At 44.7% G+C, this 15,991-nt stretch overlaps 1 protein-coding gene across 1 annotated transcript in view; it reads right to left on the reverse strand.

The window, feature by feature from the left end:
- The window catches only part of RTN4RL2 (reticulon 4 receptor like 2), a 208,346-nt gene that overhangs the window by 156,066 nt on the left and 36,289 nt on the right, over nt 1-15,991 (reverse strand). The gene's annotated exons all lie outside the window — the stretch shown is intronic.

Genomic DNA, 15,991 nt, shown 5'->3' on the forward strand with positions numbered 1-15,991 from the left:
ATCCGCATTTAGGAACCAAGGCAGTCCCACAATATCGCAATATTCCGGCGGCACTCAGGAATCAACTGAACAAGAAGCACAGCCTCACACGGGTATTAGCCGACGTTTCAATAAGGTTTACTTATTTTCATCAGGGCATAAAGCAAAATTGCACTCACCATCTTTATGTGCTCCCTTCACTATGTGAGTCTGTCAATGCCGGGCAGCAGGCGTAGCTCCGCCCCCAACACAAGCCGGGCTGTGACGTCATCACAGTGCTCCCACACCCACAATAAACTTTATCAACACTGAAACAAATGACATGTATGAATGAAATGGGCTGCGATCAGATATAAACATAGTAGCAAAAGAATTGCATATTATTACACAACATAAAATCGCACATAAAGCCTAAGCACCTAAGTGCTGTTGCTGCAGATGTAAAAGATGTGGTAATACAGGTAACATAAATAGTCATAGGAAAAATGCATTATAAAAAACAGTGCAGCCCAAGAGTCTCATTTAACCCTTGAGGACTGAGAGTTCCCAGTCTGTAAATCCACTCAGCTTCCCGCTGCAGAAGAAGCTTAGATCTGTTACCTCCTCTGACTGATGGGGGAACATGATTGATCATGTTTATTGTTGATAAAGTTTATTGTGGGTGTGGGAGTACTGTGATGACGTCACAGCCCGGCTTGTGTTGGGGGCGGAGCTACGCCTGTTGCCCGGCATTGACAGACTCACATGGTGAAGGGAGCACATAAAGATGGTGAGTGCAATTTTGTTTTATGCCCTGATGAAAATAAGTAAACCTTATTGAAACGTCGGCTAATACCCGTGTGAGGCTGTGCTTCTTGTTCAGTTGATTCCGGAGTGCCGCCGGAATATTGCAATATTGTGGGACTGCTTTGGTTCCTAAATGCGGATGGCAACAGGCTAAGTAAGCCTTGTATAGCGAGTGCCAGGACCCACCAACCATTACAAAGTACACTGTTGTGACCCTGTCAGCGGTGTGTATTTGGTCCAGGCACCCTGGATACGTGTGTGGCTCTTTTTTCATCATTGGTTCTGTTTTGTGCCGTGGAGTGGTACATTTTATTAAGAGCGCATTATTACTCTCTGCTGTTTGGAACTGTTTTTGCATCTGACATGGAGAGCGCATTTGAAAGAGTGGTACTTGATGCGGGTGATCTGCATTCTTATTCCGATGTGGAGGCTGATAAAATCATTATTAGGGATCACATCCTCAATACCCCTGAGAACAACACCGCTGCAGACCTTTATCATCAGCTCCTGAGATTAAAGAAACGTGAGGTTGATTTCTATTACCATGCTGCCACCTTATCAGAATATTACACTGAAAGGAAAATTCCCTGTGGTTTCCGCGTGTCAAACATCCCGACTATAGGTCGACACAATGTCGCCTTTTGTAAGAAATGGTGTGCAATACTGAACAAGTGTTCGTTTGATTTTTTATTGCTGGTAGTAGAAGAATACTCACCTGAACTGGCTTTGACTATAGAAAAATTGGCTGCTTTTGATGTCACCCACAAAGAGACTCTGGCTTAATGATCCATCCGAAAAATGGATGGATAAAATTCAAACTCAAGTGGAGAATTACAGGCGTGACCTAATCAAATATAAAAAAAGAAAAATTTCTAAAAGTCAGCCAAGACTATGAGAGTCAAAACGTCTATGGCTGGTTAACAGGATATTCCCGTCAGCAAAATCGAGTCCCCAACCGACGCAGAGGTGGACAGGGGATCCAGACGGGTTCATCAAATGATTCAGCTAATTCAGCTAGTGACTTTGAGTCACAAGGGAGAGGTCGCACGAGAGGCAATTCTAGGAAGCGCTTCATCCCTTTAGCTGTACGTACCAGAGCTCAGCGAGCAGGAGAAGGGGACCCTGCCGGCGAGGGGGGCAGTTTAGGCGCATCTGTGGCCCGCAAGCCACCAAGCAGCAAGAGGTGATCTTTAACCTTTCCTCCACTCCGCTTTCTGCTAATGAAGAAGCAGTACTTCGCAAAGGCCTCAGTTTTGTTCCGACTACTCGATTTGACCCTTTTACTTGGAAAGTGGAGACTTACAAACTGCACCGTCAATTAAAACTACAGGAACATTATGGAAATTTGGACACTGTACCATCTGCTGACCGGCTACCTCCGGAACTGCATAAACTTGCTCCAAAATCCACCTATGATCCTCAATCTCTAAATGCATCTATAAAATCCTTTGTGCGTCTGGTGGAAGCATTGATTAATCCATTGGAGGAGGCAGCGTCCACGCACCATTCTAATTTAAATAAAGATGAATATGTTGCACTAAAAGCTTTGAGCACCAGGCGTGACATCATGATTAGAGCCGCTGATAAAGGCGGCTCTATTGTTATTCAAGATGTAGTAGATTATCGCTGTGAGATAGAGAGGCAGCTTGGTGATGTTTCCACATATCGATTGCTTGATGCTGACCCTACCAATGGTTTTAAATCTGAAATTGATAAGTATTTGTCCACTGCTGTTGATACCGGTGTTATTTCCAATCGCACTAAAAAAATACTTACCTGTGACTTCCCTAGGAGGCCGTTATTATATACCCTACCCAAAGTCCATAAAAGTTTGGTAAACCCCCCTGGCAGACCTATCATCTCTGCCAGGGGGTCAATCTTTCAACCGGTATCAGCCTATTTGGACATTTACCTCCAACCTGTAATTCAGGACTCTGCCTTCTATTTACAGGACACTACATCGTTATTGCTTGCCTTAGATCGGTTGGGCAGTGTTCCTGACGGATGTGTACTGTGTAGTATTGATGTGACTTCACTGTATACGAGCATTCCACATCCGCAGGGCATAGCAGCAACCAGACGGCTTATATCTAACAGTCCTAAATATCAAGGTCCAGATGTGAGATTTTTTTGTGACCTATTGGAGATGGTTCTGACTAAAAATTATTTTTATTTTAACGGCCAATTCTTTCTTCAGCTCACGGGCTGTGCGATGGGGTCCTCAGTGGCCCCATCGTACGCTAATGCCTATATGATGATGATTGAGCGTGATATTTTTTTTACCAACCCGGAGGTCACTAAACATGTATTTTATTACGCACGCTATATCGATGATATGATCCTGTTGTGGTGTGGCCCTACAGCTGCACTCAATGAGTTGATTGATCATCAGAATGCTAGTGACAGTCCTATTAAGCTCACCTGCACACAATCACATCAACAGATCGATTTTTTGGATGTGAGAATTAGTGTGTCTGATGGCCGTTTAAAAACTTCACTGTTTGTTAAGTCTACAGACAGGAACATGTTATTGTCCCCTGCCAGCTTTCATCCACCTTCAGTCACTAAGGGGCTGCCTTACTCGCAGATGCTGCGGGTTCGCAGGATCTGCAATGATGAGGAGGATGTCCAAGTACAGTTAGACCAAATGATACAAACATTTTTGGAAAGGGGGTACAATTATGAACAATTGCTAGAGACCAAGAAGAAGGTCCTAGCGATTTCCAGAACCAGAGCTCTTAAACGCAAGCCCCGTAATGCTTCAGTTAATAAGATTTTTTGGCCTAATCGGTACAACACAGCTAGCGCAAAGGCCAGCGTGGCTGTTAAAACATATTGGCCAATAATTTCCACTGATAGAGACTTACCTAGTCTCAATGTAAAAAAATTAATGACCAGTTATTCTAGGGGTAGTAACTTGCGTGATCTGTTGGTCCACAGCGATATTACTAACTTCGAGAAGTCCAACATTCCCACATTCCTTGGCAAACCTAAGATTGGCTGTGTCAAATGCACAGGTTGTGTGACATGTAGCTACATGTGGACGGGTGACAACATACAACATCCTGTTAAAAACATCACTTTTCCCATTAAATATAGGGTCACTTGTTCCACCACCCATGTAGTTTATGCATTTGTCTGCCCTTGCGGCAAATATTACATTGGCAAGACAGATTGTCAATTCAAGGTCCGTATGGCACAGCACAGGATGGCCATACGCACTGCGGTATTAAAGGGGTCTAGCGAACAACCTGTCGCCAGACATTATGCAGTGATGGGGCATTCCCCCACTGCTTTTAAACACAAAATTATTGATCATGTTCCCCCATCAGTCAGAGGGGGTAACAGATCTAAGCTTCTTCTGCAGCGGGAGGCTGAGTGGATTTACAGACTGGGAACTCTCAGTCCTCAAGGGTTAAATGAGACTCTTGGGCTGCACTGTTTTTTATAATGCATTTTTCCTATGACTATTTATGTTACCTGTATTACCACATCTTTTACATCTGCAGCAACAGCACTTAGGTGCTTAGGCTTTATGTGCGATTTTATGTTGTGTAATAATATGGAATTCTTTTGCTACTATGTTTATATCTGATCGCAGCCCATTTCATTCATACATTTCATTTGTTTCAGTGTTGATAAAGTTTATTGTGGGTGTGGGAGCACTGTGATGACGTCACAGCCCGGCTTGTGTTGGGGGCGGAGCTACGCCTGCTGCCCGGCATTGACAGACTCACATGGCATGTGAAGGGAGCACATAAAGATGGTGAGTGCAATTTTGTTTTATGCCCTGATGAAAATAAGTAAACCTTATTGAAACGTCGGCTAATACCCGTGTGAGGCTGTGCTTCTTGTTCAGTTGATTCCTGAGTGCCGCCGGAATATTGCGATATTGTGGGACTGCCTTGGTTCCTAAATGCGGATGGCAACAGGCTAAGTAAGCCTTGTATAGCGAGTGCCAGGACCCACCAACCATTATATATATATATATATTTATATATATGAAAGAATGGGGGTGGCGCTAGTCCCAAAGGGATTGATGGTAACAACGCAAGCTGCTGGTCCTCGAAAGAGGGGGGCCACCCTCTAAGTGTTTTTTATCGAGATAGGGGGGTTACGAGGCCTGCGCTCAATTTGTGTAAGAGAATAACGTGATGTCCCAATGTGTGAGTTCAAAATGAAACACACATCTATTACGTAGTTCACCCTGCAATGGTTATAAATGACAAATCTCAACGGAATTGCTTGCTAACACACTGTAAAGTGAAAGATGATAAATGCAAAAGGATAATGCTGAAAAGAAAATTATGAGGAAAAAATAAAAAAATAAATAGTTCACACAACAAACAATAATGACGGGCCACCGGTTGGTCACTCTTGCCACTCTCAATGGCATGTCTAATGGAGGACTGATGGCCCGCCATCCTTTCCTTGAACTTTCTCTGTGTCTTACCAATATATGTAAGGCTGCAGGGGCAAATAATTTGGTAAATAACGTATGAGCTATCACAGGTGAGATGATGTTTAATGGAGACCTTATTGCCATTATGAGAATGATGAAAGACTTCTCCCTGTAATAAAATTTACATGTGGTACAGCCACATCTGAAACATCCTGTTTTTTTAACAGCTAGGAAATGTTTTGAGGGTGGTTTGCCCATCCCTGTAATGTCAGTTTTGACAAGGAGGTTGCGCAGATTTTTTTATCTGGAGTAGCTAGACATAAGGTCAGTATCCTGCAAATCCAGACCTTTATCTGAACCGACTATGGGCCACAACTTTTTAGAAATTTGATTAACCTTTGCTGAAGCGGTGTTATACTGTGTCACCCATTGCAGCATTTTCCTGGTTTTCTGTTTGGTATTGGTTTTCAATAGGTCAGCACGATTCATGGATAACACTTTTCGTTTGGACTTAAGTAAATTGTACAAAGCGTAACCACGTTCCAAAAATTTGCCAACAAGCACATCAATTTGTTCAGATGCCATACCCAGATCACTATTAATCCTCATGATACGCAACATCTGAGAATATGGTAAACCATATTTCAGACTTCTGGTATGGCAGCTGTGCCAATGGAGGAACGTGTTGCGATTAGTTTCTTTATTAAAGACTGAGGTACTTATCTGACCATTGTTTAAACCGATCTTGACATCTAAAAACTCAATAGAATCTTGACTTTACTTAAACCTAAATTTAACCGTACTAGTGGATGAATTATGATTGTCAAGTAAAGAAATGAGTGGTGCAATGGGTCCACTCCATACTATACACAGGTCATCAATAACCTGGTAAACAACATAATTTAAAAAAAAATGAGTGAATCTGAAAAAAATATATCTTCTTCAATATCAAACATAAAAATATTAGCGCACGAGGGGGCGACCGATGAACCCATGGCACACCCCCTGGTCGGCAGAAAAAAATGGCCATCAAACATAAAATAATTTCTTGTCAAGATCAGTTCCAACAATGATACCAAAAAGTCTATGTACATATTATCCGCTGACAATCTGCACAACAACTTGCGAAAAGATGCTAACCCCACATCATGAGGGATTACTGTGTATAATCTAGTGACGTCGGCCGTCACTAGCCAAGTTTAAGATGCTAACTCCCCAATGGAGCTCAATTTTTTCAAAAACATAGTAGTGTCAAGCAAGAAATTATGGTGCTGTTGGATGAGCGATTGTAACAAATAACAAATAACAAACCCCTAGCAGCCACAATTGGCCTGCCCGGGGGAGGTCTTAATCCCTTATGTATTTTGGGCAGGGTATACAGGAGAGGTATTGTCAGAAGCGGTGGTCAGCTTTCATATGGTGTATTCTGGCAGGAGAGGTGCTTGAATGACCGGGCGTCAGGTATCACAATGCAAACAGGGATCTGCTGCCGGCCAGGGATCTCCGTGAATCTGATGGATAGAGCGAGCAGCAGAAAGCCGGGTATTCTGGCTGGTCTCACTGGTCTCCTCCGGCGTGGGAAACGCAGTCAGCGTGAGCCGGCTGTGAGGGGGGGGGGAGACGGCTGTTGCAGCTGTGGTGTTTGCGGTGGATAGAATCGCAAAGTCAGCACAATCAGCACAGTAGCAGGATAGCTCTTGCAGGATCTGGATGTCTATAGCCGGTGAGGCAGAGAATTGCCTGTTTCCTGACTGTAGTCTGTCAAGTGGGAACACAATGTGTGTTTAATGTTGTTTTGTCTCTGTCCTATGTCACTTAGGTCTGCCTTAATAGACCCATTTTACTAATAATAAAATACAATCATCCTGGGAAGATGAGACATACAGGCGTAGAAAAGTTTCCAGGTCTTGGTTAACTCTCTCTGTCTGGCCATTAGACTGTGGATGATAAGCCGATGAGAACTTCAATTTTATTTGAAGGGCTGCAGACAATGCTCTCCAGAAGCGTGCCACGAACTGAACCCCCCGGTCAGAGACGATTTCTGTTAGCAGATCATGGCTTTTGAAGACATGCTGAACAAAGAGTTGTGCCAGACTAGGAGCAGATGGTAACCCAGAGAGGGGTATAAACCGAGCCATTTTTGAAAATCAATCGACTACCCAAATTGTATGGTAGTCTTGGGATTTGGGTAACTCGGAGATGAAGTCCATTGAGATGTGTGTCCAAGGACGTGTCGGAATAGACAAAGGATAAAGCTTACTAGCTGGGGTTTGACATGGTACTTTATGTTGAGCACATACAGGACAGGATGCCACAAATTCTTTGACATCTTTTCTGATTTGTGGCCACCAGTAAGACCATTGAAGAATCTCAAAAGTACTCTGGACACCGGGATGCCTGGAAAATAATGACTTGTGGGCCCACGACAGTAATCTCGGGCTGAGCTCAGGGGCATGAGGGTTTTGCCAGGAGGAGCCACAGGGGTACTTCTAGGAGAAGGCACAGGGGACACCTGTGTAGGAGCGAATGCGATGGGGTCAATAATGGGATGACTCTCTTGTGTCGACTGATCCTCCTCCATGGAGCGTGACAAGGCGTCAGCCTTCACATTTTGTGTACCAGGATGGTACAGGATCTTGAAGGAGAATCTGGAAAAGAATAAAGACCAACGGGCCTGCCGAGGATTCATACACTGAGCTGATTGAAGATGCAACAGATTTTTATGATCAGTGAATATTGTCACTGGGAATTTAGCTCCTTCCAGGAGATACCTCCATTCCTCGAGGGCTAATTTTATGGCAAGTAACTCCTGGTCACCTATGGAATAATTTCTTTCTGCAGGCAGAAACTTGCGGGAGAAGAATCCACAGGGATGCTGTTTTCCATCACTGGACATCTGGGACAGTACAGCTCCTACCCCGATGTTGGAGGCATCCACTTCTAGGAAGAAGGGTAGATCCATGTCGGGTTGTAGTAAGATAGGAGCGGTGATAAAAGACTGTTTCAGAAGCTGGAAGGCTGATGTAGCTTCTGTAGACCATACTGATGGGTTCGCTCCTTTTTGGGTGAGAGCAGTGATTGGAGCAATCAGTGTGGAAAAACCTTGAATTAATTTTCGATAATAGTTGGCGAAGCTAATGAAGCGCTGGACTGTTTTCAATGTAGTGGGTTGCGACCACCCGGTTATGGCTTCCAATTTTTCTGGATCCATGGCTAACTCTGAGCCAGAGCTTATGTACCCCAGAAAGGGAACTGAGGGTACCTCGAATGTACACTTGGAGATTTTGCCATAGAGTCTGTTCTGCCTGAGACGGGATAAGACTTCCTTAACTTGAGAACGATGAGAGGACAGATCTTTGGAGAAGATTAAAATGTCGTCTAGGTAGACCACGAGACAGACGTACAACATATCTCTGAAGATCTCGTTCACGAATTGTTGAAACACAGCTGGAGCATTGCAGAGGCCGAATGGCATTACTAATTACTCATAGTGACCATCTCTCGTATTGAATGCAGTCTTCCACTCATCTCCTTCTCGGATTCTTATCAGGTTGTACGCCCCACCGAGATCCAATTTGGTAAAGACCTTGGCGCCTTTCACCCGATCGAACAACTATGTGATTAACGGGAGTGGATAGCTATTTTTGACTGTGATGTTATTCAAGCCTCGGTAATCAATACATGGTCGCAGACCTCCATCTTTTTTCTTCACAAAAAAGAAACCTGCGCCAGCTGGAGATTTTGAGGGTCGAATGAATCCCTTTTGAAGATTTTCTTGAATATAAGCATACATAGCTTGGGTCTCGGGGACTGACAATGGATAAGTTCGACCTTTAGGGGGAGTCTTCCCAGGGAGTAAATCAATTGGACAATCCCATTTCCGATGGGGTGGCAGGGTGTCCGCAGGCTGTTCACAGAATACATCCATGAAGTCTTTGTAGACCTCCGGCAAGCCGGGCAAGGACGTAGCATTGGGAGAGTGCATGGGTAGAACAGGACTGATACAATGCTGGTGGCAATGGGGACTCTATTGCTCCAGTTGCAGGAGTGCCCAGTTGATGCTGGGGTCATGCAGTTTAAGGCAGGGGAGCCATAGCACAATATCATAGGATGACTTGGGAATGACAAGGAATTCAATCAGTTCCTGATGCAATATACCCACTCTCAGGTGAACAGGTCAGAATCTTGCTGCCATCCACTGCTGTGACAGAAAGATGAGGACTTATGGATGCCACTGGAATTTGCAGTTTGGTAACAAGACCTTGAGAGATGAAATTCCCTGCTGATCCGGAATCAACCAGGGCCGAACTTGAATTAGACCCAACAGGGGTCTCCAGGGATACTGGGAGGACAAAGTCGGTACTGGGAGGAGACTTTGCTATTCGACCTAACCTAACTCCTCTGTTACAGGTTAGGCCTTGGAGTTTCCCGACCGCTTAGGACATTCATTAATGAAATGACTAGAAGCAGCACAGTAGAGACACAGTCAATTGCGCTGCCGACGGGTGTGTTCCTCAGGAGTCAAGCGTGATCTAACAACTTGCATTGGTTGTTCACGAGCAGGAGACTCTGAACGTACTCTGGGAGTAACCTTGGGAATTTGACACACAGGGAGATTAGGTCTTCCAGACGATCTGGAAGATCACGGGTTGCCAATTCATCTTTAATGCAATCTGAGACTGTCAGGGCTTCATTGTTCCACTGCAACTTGGATGCAAGAGTTTGAAAATGGATCAGGTATTGTCCCATGGATCGGGACCCTTGCTTGATCCGTAATATATCTGGGGATGCAGAAACTGAGCGTCCTGGTGTATCAAATATGCGGCGAAATGAATTGGTCATAGTCTGCCAGCAGGGGGTCAGATTTCTCCCAGAGAGATGATACCCAATTGAGGGTGGAGCCAGTCAACGAAGATATGATATAGGCTATCTTGATTCTGGCGGTGGGGAAATTGTGAGGTAACAGTTCAAACTGTATCTGGCACTGATTGACGAATCCTCTACAATTTTTCGGATCACCGTCATACTTGCTGGGCACCGGCAGTTGGCGACGGGAAGGGGAAGCCGGCGGTGAAGTGTTCCTTTGAGCACTTGACACAGGTGTCGACAAGGATTGTTGCAAAATGTCCAATCGATTGGACACATCTTGAAGGAATTTGATCACCTGCTGCTGGGTGGCTTCTTGGTTCTCCATCCTGGCGGTGACATTCTGGATGACCGCTGGTCCCACACTTGGGTCTTGAGCCGAGTCCATCTGTCAGCTCTGGGTTTTTTGTGTTCCCGGCTGTGACCGTGGTGGACCAGTGGAGGGCGCTGTATAGCAGAATGCTGGGGGCTAGATGTAGGACATACACAAGGGGACATGAGCACAGTGAACCAGAGGGTTGGCGGAGACCAGGGACAGGAGTCTAACATGCCAGCGGTGTTTACCAGGGAGTCCCGCAAGGGACTTTGGACTTAGCTGCGTCTGACAAGCAGGTCGCGGCCCCCTGCCCTGGTCCTCTGGACGCAGGCTGGGACATGGGATACTGGACCCTGGAATGGCCAGGGTGACTGGTGGGCAGTCTGGAAACTGCGGGACTGACGACTTGGGATGTCGACAGATATGTTGACGTGATATATACTCAGGTGTATTGGCTGGATAGGACGGAGATGTAATAGTCTCTATGGAGCACAATAACTGTGAGTCAACCCAGGTGTTGATGGGGACTGTCGACAGGATCAGGACAAGATGGTAAAAGTAACTGATAGAAGTAACTGGCTTAAGAGCCAGAGAGGTGCTCAGCGAGATACCTGATACTCGACTGCAGGGATGGTATCGCAGGAGTCTTCTGGAGATGGAAAGAACCAGGTAAGTATTAGCAGCTGGGAGAAATGCTGGAGACAGAGACACAGGAGAGCCTGGATATCCCAGAGACTTGGGAACTTCCTCTGAAAACAGGAGAACTCTGCAACAGGTAAAGCAATTGTTTAAGGCAAGGAAGTAATGCTCAGGGCCTGAGTTATATCCCCCTTGCCTGTTTGTGATTGGCTGCCAGGCGCAGCACCAATCAATGCTGGAGAAAGACAGAAGTTTCACAAAGAGTTAAAAGACATTTTAAGTCAAGCGGTAGATAAGAAATTTATATCAAAAGACCTGATGGACAAACTTCTACCCTCATTCCCATTGGTAGCTACGTTCTACTGTATTCCCAAAATCCACAAGTCCCTTGTGGACCCACCGGGTCGGCCGATTGCATCGGCCAGGGAGTCCCTGACACACCGTATAGCAGTATATCTTAATAGCCTATTGCAGCCTTGTCTAAGGATTCACCCTAAGTATTTGTTGGACACAAACTCATTGCTAAACAGATTAAAAGAAATACCAAGATTGGTTGATGAAGTGTGGTTGTTCACAATTGATGTGAACAGCCTTTATACGACTATCCCCCACAAAGAAGGGTTAGAGTCCGTTCAGAAATTTCTCACTAACCATTCTCTTTATACAGGTCCGGATCTGTCATTTTTGATTATGTTACTCCAATTCATATTGGAAAAGAGTTTTTTCATCTCAGGGATGTGTTCTTCCTCCAGAAAGTGGGTTGCTCTATGGGGTCTGCAGTTTCACCGTCCCTAGCAAACATTTTCATGTTTGAAATAGAGTAGCGGGTATTTTTTAGTCGCCCAGATGTAGCAGAGAGGATTATCTTCTTCTCTCGCTACATAGATGATCTGCTACTGTTCTGGCGGGGGCCAGTGGCAGTGTTGGAAAATCTTATTAAAGAACACAATGAGGGATTAAGCACCATCAAATTTTCCTATGAGAGAAGCATGTCCTCTGTAAATTTTAGATAAATTAACTGTCATCGATGGAATAATAAACACCAGCTTTAAAAAAAAAAAAAATACTGATAGAAACAACTTACTACATGCATCCAGCTGTCACCCAAAGGGTACGATGCGTAGTTTACCCAGGTCTCAGCTCATGAGAGTAAAAAGGATTAATTACAATGAGGCGGTAGCTGAACAGCAGATGTCAGAGATGGTAGAAACATTTAGTAAGAGAGGATATAATAAAAAACTACTGCTTGAGACTAAGGGGGAAATTTACTAAAGGAAATTTGTAAAAAAATAGGTGTATTTGTATCCAGAAATACACTTATTTTTGACATTTCCTATCCTGAAAATACGGCAATTCGTATTCGTATTGATAGCACATCAACACAACTACGAATTGCCATATTTTCGGGATAGTAAATGTCAAAAATAAGTGTATTTCTGGATACAAATACACCCAAAGGGTACGATGCGTAGTTTACCCAGGTCTCAGCTCATGAGAGTAAAAAGGATTAATTACAATGAGGCGGTAGCTGAACAGCAGATGTCAGAGATGGTAGAAACATTTAGTAAGAGAGGATATAATAAAAAACTACTGCTTGAGACTAAGGGGGAAATTTACTAAAGGAAATTTGTAAAAAAATAGGTGTATTTGTATCCAGAAATACACTTATTTTTGACATTTACTATCCCGAAAATATGGCAATTCGTAGTTGTGTTGATGTGCTATCAATACGAATACGAATTGCCGTATTTTCAGGATAGGAAATGTCAAAAATAAGTGTATTTCTGGATACAAATACACCTATTTTTTTACAAATTTCCTTTAGTAAATGTCCCCCTAAGAATCAGGTACAGACCTTAGACAGGGAAGTTCTACTAACCCCCAAAAACAAACAGTCTGAACTAAGTAGTCAGAAGTTCATCCCTTGGGTGAGCACTTATACTAATTCTAGCTCTGAAATCACCAAAGTAGTCAAAAATCATTGGGACATTGTGAAGTCAGATCCCGATTTGAAATTATCTGACACCAAACTGCTACCATGCTACAAAAGGTCTAGGAACCTACGAGATACAGTATGTTAGTAAAGACCAGGGCCGGCGCCACCACTAGGCAGTGTTAGGCATTTGCCTAGGGCACCGGCCACTGGGGGGCGGTAGTTGGGAGCAGGGCAGGAGGGAGAGCTGGAGGTCTGGATTAGCGGGCAGGAGGGAGGGAGAGCTGCGCTGTGTGCAGTTCAGTCCCGGTGCATGTTAACCGACATTTTCCTCCACCCGCACCACGTACAGCCGCTCAGCCGGGCAGCGCTGAGCACTTGGCTCACCCTCAGACTCGGCTGAGCGGCTGTACTTGGTGCGGGTGGAGGAAAATGTCAGTTAACATGCACAGGGACTGAACTGCACACAGCGCAGCGAGCCCTCCCTCCTGCCCGCTAAGCCAGACCTCCAGCTCTCCCTCCCGCCGAGCTAGACCGTCACCCGAGCTCCTCCTGAAGGGTGAGTATCCCTCTCCCCCTCCAGATCAGCGCGCCGCCAGCGGCATCACGCATCACCCCCCCCAGGAGCAGCACGGCGGCCATATTCCTCCCCACCCCCCACCCGTAGAGCGGGTGAGCGCCGGGGCGCCCCCCGCCTGGGGCGCTCCAGCGCCTTGCACCAGCACTGGTAAAGACATATACCCCTGCTGACGATAAACTTGTTTAGGCTTGAGAAAGTGTATATATTATATATATATATCTATGAAAAATAATTTATCGGAGAGCGCTGGACTTAGTACCACCTAGTCAATCATACAATAATTTGTTAAATGAGACACCAATCACATTTCAATTGACAATTCTTTGTCCCCTTCCCGAATAAAACGTGGAATCCATTCAAGATAAAAGTTCTTTATTGAAACCCCAATAAAGAACTTTTATCTTGAACGGATTCCATGTTTTATTCGGGAAGGGGACAAAGAATTGTCAATTTAAATGTGATTGGTGTCTCATTTAACAAATTCTTGTATGATTGACTAGGTGGTACTAAGTCCAGCGCTCTCCAATAAATTATTTTTCATAGATATATATATATAATATATACACTTAACATCGGCACTCACCTTTCCTAGTTTTGGGGTGCCCTATGGCTTGTGACCACATTGTTTAAACAGACATTGTAGGGGCTCTGCACACACTAAATTAACTGATAATAAATAGTGGAGATTTGGTTCATGAATTGATCAATGCATTTAAGCCTGCAGCCCCCTTCACGGGACCCCACTTTTCTGCAGGTCCTAACACTATCGCTGAAAATGGCTACAATACACATAGCTATCACATCAATGTTAGATTCCAGGCATGCTATCTGGTCTGAAGCTCACAGCACACTTTGCATTTATAGGTGAGCAGCTACCAACACACCTGTCTCTAATCATCTAGGGAAGTGGTTAACATAAGCTATGGAATCTTAGTTAAAGCAGGGTGCATGAGAGAATGTGACCACAATAAGACTAATTTAAAAAAATTAATCTAATAAACAATATATACACTTAACATCGGCACTCACCTTTCCTAGTTTTGGGGTGCCCTATGGCTTGTGACCACATTGTTTAAACAGACATTGTAGGGGCTCTGCACACACTAAATTAACTGATAATATATATATATATATATATATATATATATATATGTAGTGTGAGAATAACTGGCGTCACTCTGAGGAATTTTCAAGTGAAAAATAATTTTATGCAGCAACAGTCGACATCAGCATGACGTTTCAATGACATGTAGTCATTTTCTTCAGGACATGACATGCAGTATGTAACAAGAATACAATGCATAATACAGGGTTTAAATAGAACACTTACCTGACAGGGTCCGCCCGGCGGCCGGGTGCACGCCGTCCCTCCCCCGCCACGGGGTGTTCCGGTATGCTGACGTCAGCTTCCGGCTCCCGTTGTCCGGGAAACGCACCAAGCTGACCTCCCCAGCTGCCGGACGTCCTCCCGCAGATCTCAGCAGAGCTGTACATGGAAAACAAATAACACATAAATATATGAAAAGTAGGTGCCGACATTATGTTGTTGGCACCTCCATGTAGTAACATAGCATGCACAAAGCAAAACACTACGTTGACAACAAAACAATGACTAATTGTTCAATATAGCACGCTCCAATTGAACCTCTCATTCAGTCCCAATGGTTTGCTGGTCTGTAGCTTATATATCCACCTGGACTCCAATCTGAGTAGTGCCCCGTCCCGATCCCCTCCTCTACGCAGTGGGGGGACATGATCAATCAGAATGAACTTTAGATCTCCAAAAGAGTGGCCAGCCTCCAAGAAGTGCCTGGCCACTGGTTGTTCTGCAGATTTGGTTTTGATGGCATTACTAATGGCAGAGAGGTGCAATGCCATCCTCTCATTGATAGTGCGGATGGTCTTGCCCACGTAGTGCAAACGGCAGGGACAATATAGGAGATATATCACGTGGGTCAATAGACAAGTTAGCACATGTTTGACTGGAATGCTGGTGTGGTTAATGAGGTGGTTGAATGACTTGCAAACCACCATATTTTTGCAGGTTGTGTAACTGAGGCACCTGTAGCATCCTGGTGGTCTCGTTGAAAAATTGGATGGGGGCTGGGGTATATCAAAACCTGTTATGTCCGTGTGGACCACTCTGTCCTTAATGTTGCGGCCTCGTGTGTAACAAGCCATTGGTCTCCTATTTTGTAAACCTGGCAATGATGCATCGGTCTTAACAATCGGCCACAGGGCTGTTGTTGCCCTTTGCACTACAGGGCTAGACGTTGAGAACTGCTGTTTCCATGGTATCACATCCTGTTGACAACGGACTTTGGGTTTTAGCAGCTCCTCCCGTGGGATGGCCATGACTTCCTTTTGAAGGTTGCGCAGTAGTTTGAGGTTATACCCTCTGTTTACAAATTTATCCACTACTGAGTTGGTGCTGTCCACAGCTGCCTCATGCGAGCTGGATATTCTAGCAACTCGCATTAGTTGGGATTT

Source organism: Crinia signifera, chromosome 6 (assembly GCF_055691185.1).
Source record: "Crinia signifera chromosome 6, ASM5569118v1, whole genome shotgun sequence".
Taxonomy (NCBI): Eukaryota; Metazoa; Chordata; class Amphibia; order Anura; family Myobatrachidae; genus Crinia; species Crinia signifera.